Raw genomic sequence first — 13,615 nt, forward strand, 5'->3', positions numbered from 1 at the left:
TTGCCTTGTTAACCTACCCTTTACCTTGCCAAAACACTAACCTAAATATGCATCCTAATTTTACAGTCATCACCTTGCTTGCCTGGAGCCACTAAATACCAGAATTTACAGTGAGATTTCCTCACGATTTTTTTTCCTTAAAATTCATTTTTTACTGAATGAAAGACTTTAAAAATAGTCAAACAACTGCCTATGGCACAGTGAAGTCAGACAATACTCCTCATCAAACCGTAGCAGCCACACAATGCATTTGATTCATCTAAAGACAAGTCAGACTTGCCTGAGACTTTTACAGCTATGTAGCTTATGCCTAATCTCCTTTCAAAATGTTGAGTTCACCTTCTCCTCAAGTAGTGCCTGTTCGTGCATCCCTGCTCAGTTTCCTACACCGAGGACACAGCTTCATTCACGACTTCTGGAGAACTCGATTACACAGCATCACATCATGTTTCCAAGGTTCCTATTTACCTCAAAACAAACCACCGCTGTAGCGGGATCAAAAGCTGAAAGATTATTTAATAAAACAACAAGGCTAAATTTATACATTACCTTGAAAGATCCTTCAGGAGTTCTTACACAGCTCTCTCCCCACCACTCCATGAGTGCATACACACAGACCCAGGACTGAACAGCACTTCAGCACGCCCAAGAGCCCTTTGCGAGTACAGAGGTGGGTATCTGAAGTTCTACCAGGTTACTAAAGATATCCAGCACACACGGACTGTTCTTTTGTTAACAAAAGTGAGGAAAAACTGGAATCTGAGTTTCTGCAACTTGCTCTTTTCACCGACCATTAGTCTTGCTTCTAAATTTACCAAACCTTTCACAGACTGCAGAGAGGGGTATATGTTTTACATGGGTATGAACGGTACCAGCCCTACACAGAGGCAAAAACCTTGACTTTCCCCAAAAGTACAACCCATCTGTTTTTACAAATACATACACTTAACTTTAATCTAAGCACTATTTACAAAAATGCATACAGACATAAAAGAGCATAATAAATTAATAGCTCACAAGAGGCAACAATGACAAATGACAGATCTTACTCTCCTTTCCAAAGCACTGGCGCAAGGGAACACAGCAGATAAAATTACCTAAGTTGACTTTCCGTGTTTCTGTTAAACCAAAACTTTGGTGTATTCTGAACTGTCTGTGTGATGTTTCCCAGCTGGAAGACATAGGCTTTCCTAAACAATTCAGGACTTTAACGTGACCTTACCGCCATCATCTTCTTTCATACAGCCAAGGGATATGCTTGTTAGTTTATATAGGGTTTATCTTATCCATCAAATTCTCCTGCCTGAGCACTGATGTTGCCTACTTGTGGCCGTACTGTCAATAGAGCTTGCAAAAACCTCTCCAGTAATCTGACTCCTGGTCATGGACAACAGTCAGTAAAACTGTAAAAAGCAGTTGTGCAAAACCCTTCACGGGTAATTACTGCATAAATGAAATGGTCCAAAGTAGACAGATATGCTCTATACATTGGTTTAAATCCACAAGCTTGTCATTTTCTTTGATGAAAATTGGTACCAGTGATTATTTAGTGCTGCCAAATTGGTACATATAAATGATGATTGTTACCTGAGTCAGAGCTGCAAGTTCGGAGGCAAAACAAGACAGTATTCAAACTCTTGACACTGCTGCAGCTGCATGTAAACGTCAACTCTTGAAAGCTTATTTTCAGTGTTTTTATTGACATAAACATACACATAGTTTGTTATAAAATTGATAAGCAAAAGTGCCATTTCTTCTCTAACCCAGATAAAACCTATTGTCATTCACTAGAGCTTTTCACCTCCTGCATCTCATGTTGCGGGGATCACTTACTGAAATCTGCATAGGCTTTTCTATTCACTTATCCTAGACTGTAATGTGATTATACATGGAAGAACAGCATGTGTGCATACGCACTTGCCACTGAAACATGACTACTGTTTTCTCCTCTCATAATTTTCTCTTTTTTCCCCCCTCCGTGAATTACCTTTTTCCAACACACTTCCTAGGTGATCACCTCTTTTCTTAGGATTGAGCTATTTATTTTCATCCTCCTGCATTCCTCTTCAACAAACTTTTACCAACCCCATGAATACTAAAAGCTGACAAGCTGACCGAAATTTGAAAATACTAACAAATGTCTAAAATGAAATTAAAACAAAGGCCATAACTTTTAACCTTTTGCTGATAAGATTTCCTCATGTGAAATATTACCGCACCATTGTCTGCTGTAAGGGTGCGATTCCACACACATTTAATCCAATAAGGCCAGTACTCCCTGTCCAATAACAATTTTTATGATATTTCTGTCATTCACCACCCTCAGCTACATGTCTCTGTGTCCAGGTTCCAGTTCACCATGACACCAACTTATGCTGATAAAATCATGACATAGACCTCTGATAAATTCCCATTTTAAAAAATAGTATAATTCTATCTTATAGTATGACTCCTGTTTATGAAAAATAGTTACATCATGGCAAGGAAGAGCACAAGTTTTGTGTGGGAAGAAAGGTTGGGAAAGGGAGAAGAGAAAGCAGCCTGTTGTGGAAAATCCTCTTTGCAGCAAGAGAAAAAAAAAATCACCCCAAATTAAACCCTGACAACAACTGGCTTTCAGATAACAGCCCAATTTACTTCAATACAGCTTATATATTTAATAATATAAAATTATTTATATATTACTATTTAGTATGTAGTAATAATAATTGTACGCTGTGGTTCACTGAGATGGGAACTGCAGCTTCTGGGTGTTCAGTATCTATAAAAGCAGCAAAAGCTCGTGACAAAAAAAAAAAAAAAAGCTGAACTGGTACCAAGCCATTCTGCTGATACAAATAAATTTTAAAAATTTTTTTTGAAAGTAATTTTATCTTGGTAGATTTTGTGCCAGATCAGGTATCATCCTTCCTGCAGCTGGTAGGAGGCAGCTATAAATACCTCATTGTGTGCTGGTGCCAAGCTGACAAAAATGCGAGCAAGTTCTCACATCTGACCTGGTTCAAATTCACATGGCTTGGCCATGCTGCAAGCGCACAGATGTACTGACAAATATTGATGATCACAGCCCCACAGGGTAACCGGCACCGCTCGACTCCTCACAACAGCCGGGGCTCACTCACCAATATCTGGGATCAACACAATGACTTCCACAATTTGTTACGATGAGATCTTCAGCTGCAATATCAATTTATTCTTATTTAAACATATGCAAATGAATAAAGTTTCTAATAATTACTGAAATGTAAAAAAAAAAAAAATCTTATCACGCACCATCAAAATCTTTTGGCAAATTTGAAAGTCTTAGATGTGATGGCAAACTTCCAATTTACTTCAGTGGTGTATGGATGGGGCCTTTAATCTCGTACCTGTAGCTCATTCAGCTCCAGTTTAAGACTCGACAAAATCCTACCAATTTACCATGTCACTTCATAATAAACCGTGCTTTTTAACTGAAGCTAACTGAAAGCTGGAGCTTTTGATGAGTGCGTGCAATTACATTTTCATTTCCCTTCGTCGACTATGCACACAAGTGCTGTAAATCTCTATCATTTTAAATAAGGTCTTCAAGGGTAACTTTGGCAGCCAAACAGGAGCACGCATCATGTTTGAAGTACTCTAGGATCCTTTTTTCTTTTTTTTTTCCTTTTCCTTTTTTTTTTTTTTTTTAAAATCTTTTGGACTCAGATCTGATAGTCTCAAAGAAATTCATTGCTCACCTATCTCAGATGACATTTTAATTGTAGCTTTTAACTACATGCAGGCTAATGGAGGAAAACTGAGTTGAAAGTTCTTTGAGTATACGTTCAGATGGAGAGGCTTTACTGAGAGAATTTATTTTGCACTGCTGAACTTTATATTAATGTGATACCTATAAATACTACTAAATGAAATCGGGGAAAAAAAACCAACTTTAAAAAATGTTATGGATTTCAGAGGGGTTTTTTTTGAAACGTTATTTGCAGCATATAAGCACTTAAAATCCAAATGTAATTTTATAATTCATGGTGTTATGGAAAAAACTTCCCAAATCTTCGTATCTGCCACCTGTTATTGTTTAGGGGTTTATTTTATTCTGTCAAAAATTCCCACAGGGTGTGTGCACACTTATATATACATATTCCCAGAGCTAGAAATTCTAGGACTACCTAATTACTTGTTTTGCATTTAGCCATTAACAAGTTTATTCTCTCCCAGTCAATATTGTGACCCTCATAAAAGATGTTCTCTAGTGGTCTTTATACGCAAAGCCTCACTGACAATATTTACATTTATGGAAACGTTTTAAAAGCACAGAAGGCTGGCATGCAAAAAAAGGGAAGCGGAATTCCCACACTTCACAGCTATACGAAACAAAAAGGAAGTGAGAAATCTCTGCTTACCACCCTGAGGCTCTCTCCACGTGGGACCACATTTGTTAAGGTCCTTCCTTCTCCTTTGTAGCACCAGCCTTTAGTGCAATGCTTCATATGTCTATAAACACTAGAGATACATGCGGAATAACAGTATTCATAGGTTTCACGTGTTTTTTGGTGTTTTAGATAGGTATACTTTATTTTGAAAAAGTTTGCATCACTGCAGAAATCTTGACACTAAAACCAGTTTCTTTCAGCTTTGACAAAGTAAGTGACACTTTCTGTTGTTGCTGCTTTGCAATATTCATTGCATTTAGTTTTTCCTTCTTGTGAATAATGAAATTTATAACAAACACAACTAGCCAAATGCAGCTGGAAAGCCATTAAAGTAAAAAAAAAAGAAAGTATGAATTGCTTATTACATCTGCTTTTCATAACAAAGGGCTACAAAGACTATATTGAACATTCATTCCCATTTATCTAAGCTGATATTCCCAAAAGGGAAGCCCAATATCTAACCTTAAAAACTACAAGGTTTCTTAGAGGCATAAAAAAAAAAAGAAATCAAAATGAAATAGGAAAACAGATGCTGCAGATAATGTACAGAAAATTAAATACATAAATAAAATATTTCAGCATTAAATCTTACAGGAAGCAAGTATATAACTACTCAATTTTGGTAACTATTTAAAATAAAATACCAATTTGAAGTTTAAGACATTTGAGGACTTTGATATCTGATCATTAAGAAAATTCTTTGTTAGATGAAAGTGGTGAAACCATGCATCTACATTAAAACCTTCCCAGTAGAGCTACACATCATGCGCATTGCTGCAAAAACTGAAAGGCGGAAGTATTTAATAACGGAAACTGTCCAAATATGTTTCTAGCATACAAGCACGTAAACTAACAGAAAAAATGGACAGTAATGTATTAGAGAAGAAAGGTACCAATGGTGCTCAACCACCCACTGCCATCAATGGGTGCCCTTCTGCTGACCTTGGTGAGATGTGGATGAGGACATTCCACACGCAACCCCTTGCCGCACAAAGTTCTCCAACTTGGGAGGCAATCTTGAAACCTGCACTCAATTATTTAAAATACACATTTTCTAATGGGAAATGTAAATATGAAGGCAAACCTATTAGAGCAGAGAGCAATGACTTGTACATTTGACCAAAGAGAGAGGCTTGCAATTACAGTTTTAGACTGTGATGAAAACTTGACAATCAGAATTAAAACACTGAAGAAGATCAGTACAAAGTAAAGTCATGCAGGAGTCTGACTTGAACACTGATAATAATTCCTTTACTCAAGCCACTAAAATCTGTTCTCATCGGGGCTATATTTCTTCACTCAAGTTAAAAATCTATTTTTTTCACTGAAGCTACAAATCTGGAATATTTTACAAAACCAGTGACCATAGGATGTTAAAATTTATCTAGAATTTAGTGAAAAGTTCTAAATACATTTTAAGATATTCCATAAAGCCCAAAAACTCCTTAAATCAGTGTGAGTTCTCCAGACTGAAAGACTAAAATATATATTCTTACTTAGAAAGCAATTGATTCATTCACAAAATACTCATGTCTAATTCATACTAGAAATTTTATGGAAATTGCCAGAAAGGTCTGGCATATAAAAGAAGCATTTAGTATAATTTTTTGTAATTCATGTAATCTTGACTTCCCAACCATACTATCCTACTTTGAGCAGGGATTGAAATTTTAAAAACTTGTATGAAGTTACAGTCCTAAATCCCATTACCTTTATTGAAGATTGGTGCTTGATTTTTGTAGACTTTTTGAAAAATCTAGAAATAGAGATTTATATAATAACTCCATCAGCATTAGGCTTTAGATGTAACTAAATAACGTATTCCAGAAGGCAGGCACTTGAACCTAAAACGTGATACTTTGCCTGATTTAGGATTAGTTATTTGATCCTAAAAACTTCCACTGGAAATGTAAAAAGTCTGTTTGCTACCTAGCTGTATTTTAAAATGTTATAAAGCTTTTTGTAAACTTTTTGTATCTGCACTATATGAAATAAACGTAAATACAGACATTGTAAACAGAACAACCTGTATATACCACCACACAAAAACAACCATGAGTTTCCCTCCACCACCACCCCCTGCAAAGTTGATACTTGTCTCAAAAACAAAGTATTGCTTACAAAAAGGCAAATACAGATTTATTTAAACAACACCTTAAAGAAGCAAAGTAGGCTACAAACTCACCTTTGTCAGCACATTACGCCCATGCTGAAGTTGTTTGTTTAATCTTTCCTAGTAAAAGTAATAAAGACTAACTCACCAATAAAGCTTCTCGCTCTCAGAAAACGCAATGTTTTTGAGAGCTCTTTGCCACCTGTAAATTGTATTGCTATTACTAGCACTATTTTTCAAAAAATTGTAACATCGTATCATGCATTGTATAAGACCCAAAAGCTGTAGGGCGCTTAGCTTCTGACATCGTCAAATATTTGTCTCCTTTCAGGTCATGCCAAAGTAACTATCAGAGAACTGATGAGAGTCGTGACATATGCGAACTTGCTCATTAACTGCTGAGAACCTCACCATTTCTAACCACCTTTTTATGGACTTCTACACAGGCTAATACTACAATCTTGATTTTAGCGTATTTGTACACGGTGCCCTTTCTACACGGCAGATTTGTATCCTATCAGCAGTCTCTTCCTCGAGCTATTGAGACAGGAAAACAGTAAAGCAGTATCACTGTCTCTTCAGAATGAACAATCCATCAAGTCTCAGGATTAAATAAAAAAAAAAATATATATAAAAAAAATCCCTGTCTCTGTTCAGTCTCAGGATCAGTCTCTCCTCCAGCAGCATCTTAAGCAAGCATGATTTTGTTCTTCATTCCTCAAGTCTGAACAACTGAGGTTTTTTGCATGGAATTTAAACTAAATTAATGACTAACACCACCACCACCAAAACAACCCCCCCGACCCTCGGTATTAATCTTAAGGACAGTCATAAAGCTGCAAAGAAAGAGACAGAACACTCAATGGCTTTTAAACAAATGCTACCACATTTTAAACACGTGCCTGTTTGCAAAAGCTCTAAGCCTCTATTGCTCAAACCACTTGTGGTTTCTCAGCACTTCTTTTTTTGAATGATTGTGTCTTTATAAAATAAACATGTTTGAGACTAAATTACTTGCCTGTCTGTTGGGAATAATTATAAAATTAGCTCGTTCTAATTTACACTTGCGGGTTTTAAAAACATAACCAAATACCATAGTGAGTCTCCTGGTGAAACCGAAGCCTGGCAGTGTCAAACATGGTTTAGATCATGCACGTGGACTTTGATTTTCTCGGTGCGGCAGTCTGATCTCTTTACAGCAGGCTTAGTCCTTTGGGCTTGTCTCCTAATTCTCCAAATAAGTATTCCCACGTGTAGGTCTCCAGAGACGTCTCTACTCGTTCAACATGCTAGTAGGTTGTGTGATATATTATACAAATAATTCAATTCTAGGCAGAAAGCTGCGATTATCAAAATGCGGTATCTTCATGCATACCTCCAGTAGTTTGCAATGTGTTGTTCAGCCATAACACTTAGAGGAGTTTTGGCCACTGAGTATTTCCGTGTCCCAAATATGATGGAGGAATGTGCTTCGGTTCCAACTACATTACCTAGGAACGTATTTAAGGTCTAGTCAGCAGTATTCAGGACAGCAACACATGATTTATTTTAACTATGTCCTTCAGACCTACTGATTTCGGTGATCTAAATTATGCTTTCTCAGGAAGAGAAATTATCACATTACCACAATGCCTCCATTGTACTACCCTGGCGCAGCATATTACATTTTTGCGCATTAGGTAGTCACGACTGCAGATAATAATTTACAGGGAAACGCAGCGATTGGCTTATATCCGAAGTGTTTTCTGCTACTCTAGGAGACAACACTGGTTGACACAGTATTTTAATACTAATATGCCAGGATTCAGCTAAAATAATCTTAGTCAGCTATGCCAACTTGGGCAGATCAAAATCTTACTCACCTTCCTCCTTTACTCTGGACTTACCACCCAACACCATTTTGGAACTCCATGGATCCACAAGGTGTGCATTCATAATGAAAATTATTCATTATTTCACAGGATGTCCCAGGCTTGTTCCCACTCCCTGTGGCTAGAACAACTTTAGTTAGGCATCCTACAGCTTGTCTTTCTATCCAAGGCCAGGGGAGACACAAATTGTACTTTCTGTACCAAGATAAAGTGGTTTTAGTTTCCGTGTTTACATCCTGCTTTTGATCCCTCAAGGCAGCAAAGGTTGCAGTACCCTGCCCTTGCCACCACAACTTGTTTTACCTTATTTTCCTCTTTTCATAAATACCTGAATAAGTTGTTTTGGGTTTTTTTTAATCGCATTACAGCTAAAACTTTGGCCAGTAACTTCTTCATGCATAGCCTGTGGTTTCAGACTTTTGTGCCACATTTCTTAAGAACTGTTAATTCTCCTTCCTCTACGTTAGGGTTTTTTATAGTTGTTGGGGGGTTTTTTTGTAACGCTTCTCCTGCTTCTTCTCCTCCTGCAATATATATCACAACAGAACCTCATTCCCAACCTATCCCAAAATTCAGTCCTGACAGGTCTAGTAATAAATCGTACCATCACCCCCTTCAGTCCCTTGTTCTCTCCTGCTTAACAAAAAGCACTTTAAGTACCAAATTCTCTCAGAGTTATGTTGGCCCATTCCAGCCTGACTTCCCAAATCCTGCACTTCACCTGCCAGCAGGGGATTATGTCACTCAGTTGCCTATAAGATTCTTGTTCTCCCTCCCTGACTCCTGTCGCCTCCTCCTCACTAGATCACATTAAACATCACTCTCTTCATATGAGTACCAGTGGCGAGAGAGTATCTGTGGGTGGATGGGAAGGGAAAACCCCGGAGTCAGTCTTCCTGGGCCACATCCTGTGTGCATATGTACCTATGTATGTGTGCATACATACATATATACGTGAGCATATATGTGTGTGCATATATACATATGTGCACAGACATATGTATGTATATGTGTGTATATGTATGTGTATGCATAACAAGGACTAGTACAGAGATTCTCAAATTGGTGATGCAGGAAGTATCTTGGAAGGCAGGAGATGCATATACATATATATGCACCTGGGTATATGCATGTATACACACACATATATATGCATATATACACGTGCATATATAAACATATGTATGCAAAAATATGCCTATATGTATATATCTGATTATGTGTATATTCTATATGTATATAGAATTTTTTTATATATATGTGTACATAGTACAGCCTATACGTATATAGAAAACACCAGGCACACACACTTCTATTTAAGTGACTGTGCGAAGTGCAAAGCACCACTGCCTACGCTGCCACTTTTTAACATCCTCCATGGAGTATTTTTCCAGTGCATTCTCGGGAGTTGATTCATTCTCTAACCCAATATAAAAGTCAATAGTAAACATTGTATTTAAAAGCCTGAACTACACATGGGGTATTTTACCAGCGTGGTTTTTCAAGTGCACTTGAGTTTACCTTCTGGCTATTCTAAAGAATAAGTAACCTGTTCCACCCCATTCAGCAACATCCACTCCTCCCCCAGCCTCCCTCTTCTGTGCTAATTGCTTTTTAGACACAAAAGAAAATCAGCCACGATGTGGGAAGGAGGTGTATTTTAACCAGATACAGCACTTATATTTTATAGTAGTCACCTTTCCAAGCCGAAAATTGCTTACAAGTAATCTGAAATGGACTATTTTGTTAGAATACGAAACAGGAAAATTAACAAGGTGTTCCCATGCATAATTTTCTACACAAATCAGCCTTGCTCTGTTGATATTTGTCCTACATTGTAATATGCAATTAAGTTATGCATTGATAAACTGAAAATCATGAGAAGAGTTACTGAAGGGTGGTACAAAACACCAGACACTTCACCGACTCAGTGACTCCACTGCCAGCTACGTACTAGAAACATAAATGCCACTCAGTTCTTCTCCCTCAGTGGAAGAATCCCAATGAATCTTTCCAGCTGCAGTTACTGTCCGTTTCAGAGGTCTGGCTTTATGTTTTGATAATTAGACTACAATCAATTAGTGGAAATATCCAAAATAAACAAGTCAAGAAAACGTCCAGCTTCCTGGAAAGTTAACCTCCCACAGCAAAACAAATATTTCAGCAGTATTAAAGATCTGTTAATATTTAAGGAAAACCGCCACACTATTTTCCTTGCTTCGTTCGTGATATAACGCTTAATCCTGCATTTTGTTTCCAAAGCCATCACAAAGCAGGTCAAGCTCCTTTGAGGCAAATATTATTATTGGGGACAGCATTTGCTTTCTGACACAGCTCTCTGGTTGGGGAGACTGATCAGAACGAGCACGTGCTCTGCCATAAAACAGAAAAATATGAAGAGTGCTGCTGCCCCAAGGGGTTCTTGATTTTTAAAAATAGTCAGGGAAGAAAGAACTAAGATGCACATGGTGGGGATTGTTGGTTTTGGACTTGAACTATGTTGTGATTAAAAAAAATTACGCCATTCGTCATAACTGGGAGGAGAAGACAGAGGAAAGACCAAGGACAGTTTCTGGCCTTTCTCCTGCCTCAGCCTCCTCTCCCGGGGACCTGAGTTTTCCCAGGCTATGACATTAGCTCACGCGACTCCCAGGAGAAAGCAGAGCTGAACTGGCAGCCCACTGGCATCCTCAGTTTTCAAAGCATTCATCCTACACTTACATACAATTTACAGACTTAAACTTTCAATGCATAATACAGACGTACATAAAGTTGAAAAGAAAGCTAAATTACTATTTAAGTGAAGTCTTTTCAGAGCAGACTGCGGGTAGGAGGCATGGAACAGAGTTAATGTATTTTTCTTGATGAAGCCTGCAGCCACGGCAAGGGTATCTAAACTGTAGAAGTAGTCATGATATGGGGAAGCACCAGAGCTCACAAACCATCTTTTTTTTCCAGTGGTACCATTAAACTGATCCTGCCTGTATAGCTCAGGTTCCCCCCACAGCTACACACAAGCAGTGATTCAACAGAGCCAGAAACTGAATCTGCCACTGATGATGTTTGAGACTTTCTGTCATTAAGTGAGATTCTTATGCCCTGCTGGGTACTGATAAACTTAAGCATGAACTCCTAGCTTTTCCACTCCCACAAGGTAGCAAAGAGCAAGCGAAGCACTGCTGCTCTGTCTGTGCACCCACGAGAAACCACGCACCCCAGAGACTTCACACATACTGATTTTTTAGAAATAGAGTAAGAAGCGCAGTGAGTCAGATCTAGCCTATTACATATATCACAGAGCAAGGCTTAATGGATGCACAAGAAGCAGGGAGCAATCTCTAAGGAGGAATAACTTCGGCTCAACGTTCAGAAAATGCAAGAGCATTTCACCAGAGGACCATGCTTTATACAGGCAACTGAGTCTTACAAGGATAGGAAGAAAATTATTTGCCTCTAACCCTCAAATTAACACAGTAGGTACAGTACCGTTAAATACTTAAGGCTGTTACTTTAAATGAGTTCTCCAGTGCAGGGAAGAAGGGAAAAAAAGAAAGAATGAAAAAAAATAATAGTCAGATAGACTCAATTAGATCCTAACCCAGTAAATTCTCATTTCCTTCAACATGGGTTTTGCCAGAATGAGATTAAGCTCAGGCCATATTAATTTATCTGTAAATTATTATTAATACACTTTCATGTATGTTAGCATAGCAATTTTTCCCCCTGCATCTCTAGCAATCTAACACTGGAACACATTCCTTCACTGAGAGTCCGCAAGTCCTCTAAGAGATGTACCACTTCAGCAGGAAAATTTCTTGCTCCTTTCATGATTGATTGAGAATTCATCCAATAGCAATTTAACCTTTGAGATTACACATGCTGCGTAAATAAATATTATTTTTTTTAAATCACAAAATGTGAACATTCAAACTGATGGGCAACCGTCTTCACAAGTTGCGAGGAGGGGAAGGACAGGAGCACCAGGATACATTCGAAGGATTTTATGGAACTCAAGGGAATTTTTTGTATTTATCAGTGGATAAGAGATCAAAGCTAATACCTAAATTCAGAAACCAGTCAAAGAATTTGAAAAAATGTTTTTATACCAAAAATTGTTTAACTGTATGTTTTGCTAAGAAATAAGTCAATGTAACTCTTAATGTCTACCTACCCATACAATCATAAGGGTATGAAGGTGATTATAGCTCTTTCTCATTCCCTGAAGCAGTAGGCTATAGTACAGTAAGCATCTGTAAATTGATTAAATACTGCATCCATACATAGTGGCATGATTATGCTGCTTTAAACTACTGCTCAAAAAGTTGTATAATGCTTGCATAGAAAAACTCAAAATCAGCTGCATCATCACAAACACACACATCTGCCTTTTGGTGAATCTTCTGATTTCTCTTCAGGGTTGTTAGAGTTTTGAAGTCTTTCTCTCTTTTACAAACTACTTAACTTTCAAGAAGTTAGACTTATGCGTTGCTGCTCTTCATAATCTAAACATTAACATACAACTGGAGCCTTCATACGCTACCATCCAGTTAAACGCATGCTGAACAAGTCAAAAGCGGATCTGCAGATAGTCACACAAAGGTAATGATCAGCTTGTGCTCATTAAAACACATTACTATCATCAATTAGAGACTGCAGCCTCTGTCAGACGAGGAATGGTAAATGACCGTGTATGAATTCCAGCCCCTTTTAATAGAAATTGAAACAGGCTTGTGCACCATACCTGCATTGCACTGCACAAAGGACACACAGATGGTCAATCTGCTGCGCATGTGGTAACTCTTAAATCAGACCAGCCCCATTCTTTGCAGTCCTCACACCAAACCTACCTACAAACACATTTCAAAATTTGCCAAATGGAAATAAGGAAAGACAGTGCTATGTTGATTTCTGCATCAGAAATTGCAATTAAGAGGTTAACACTAAGTTGCATGCTATGCCTTTAAATATTTCTTGCAGGTTTTACAAAATTTAAAAAAATCTATAAAATTTATAAAACGTCAGACCTTTTAGCACAACACAAAGCAAGAGTCATTGGGGAAACCATGACTTCCAGATGACTTCCAAAGCTTTGTCGCCTTCTCTGCCTCCAGCTTCTGACAATCAGAAGTGGGATGGGCATTTGCCACTTACTTTTGAAGGTGTATCTCAATTAAAATAGGTCTCAAGACCCTTCTCTCCTCATATCAAACCTCTGGGCT

General features: G+C 37.9%; 1 protein-coding gene across 5 annotated transcripts in view; it reads right to left on the reverse strand.

The window, feature by feature from the left end:
* BMPR1B (bone morphogenetic protein receptor type 1B) overlaps window positions 1-13,615 on the reverse strand; it is a 269,885-nt gene that overhangs the window by 192,160 nt on the left and 64,110 nt on the right. For 3 of the 5 annotated variants that reach the window (XM_074589520.1, XM_074589522.1, XM_074589523.1), the window contains one exon: window positions 13,138-13,243. The exons of the other annotated variants lie outside the window; for them this stretch is intronic. The gene's annotated coding sequence lies outside the window, so the exon portion shown is untranslated. The remainder of the gene's footprint in view (window positions 1-13,137; window positions 13,244-13,615) is intronic. 5 annotated transcript variants of the gene reach the window in all.

This window comes from Larus michahellis, chromosome 5 (assembly GCF_964199755.1).
Source record: "Larus michahellis chromosome 5, bLarMic1.1, whole genome shotgun sequence".
NCBI classification, from domain to species: domain Eukaryota; kingdom Metazoa; phylum Chordata; class Aves; order Charadriiformes; family Laridae; genus Larus; species Larus michahellis.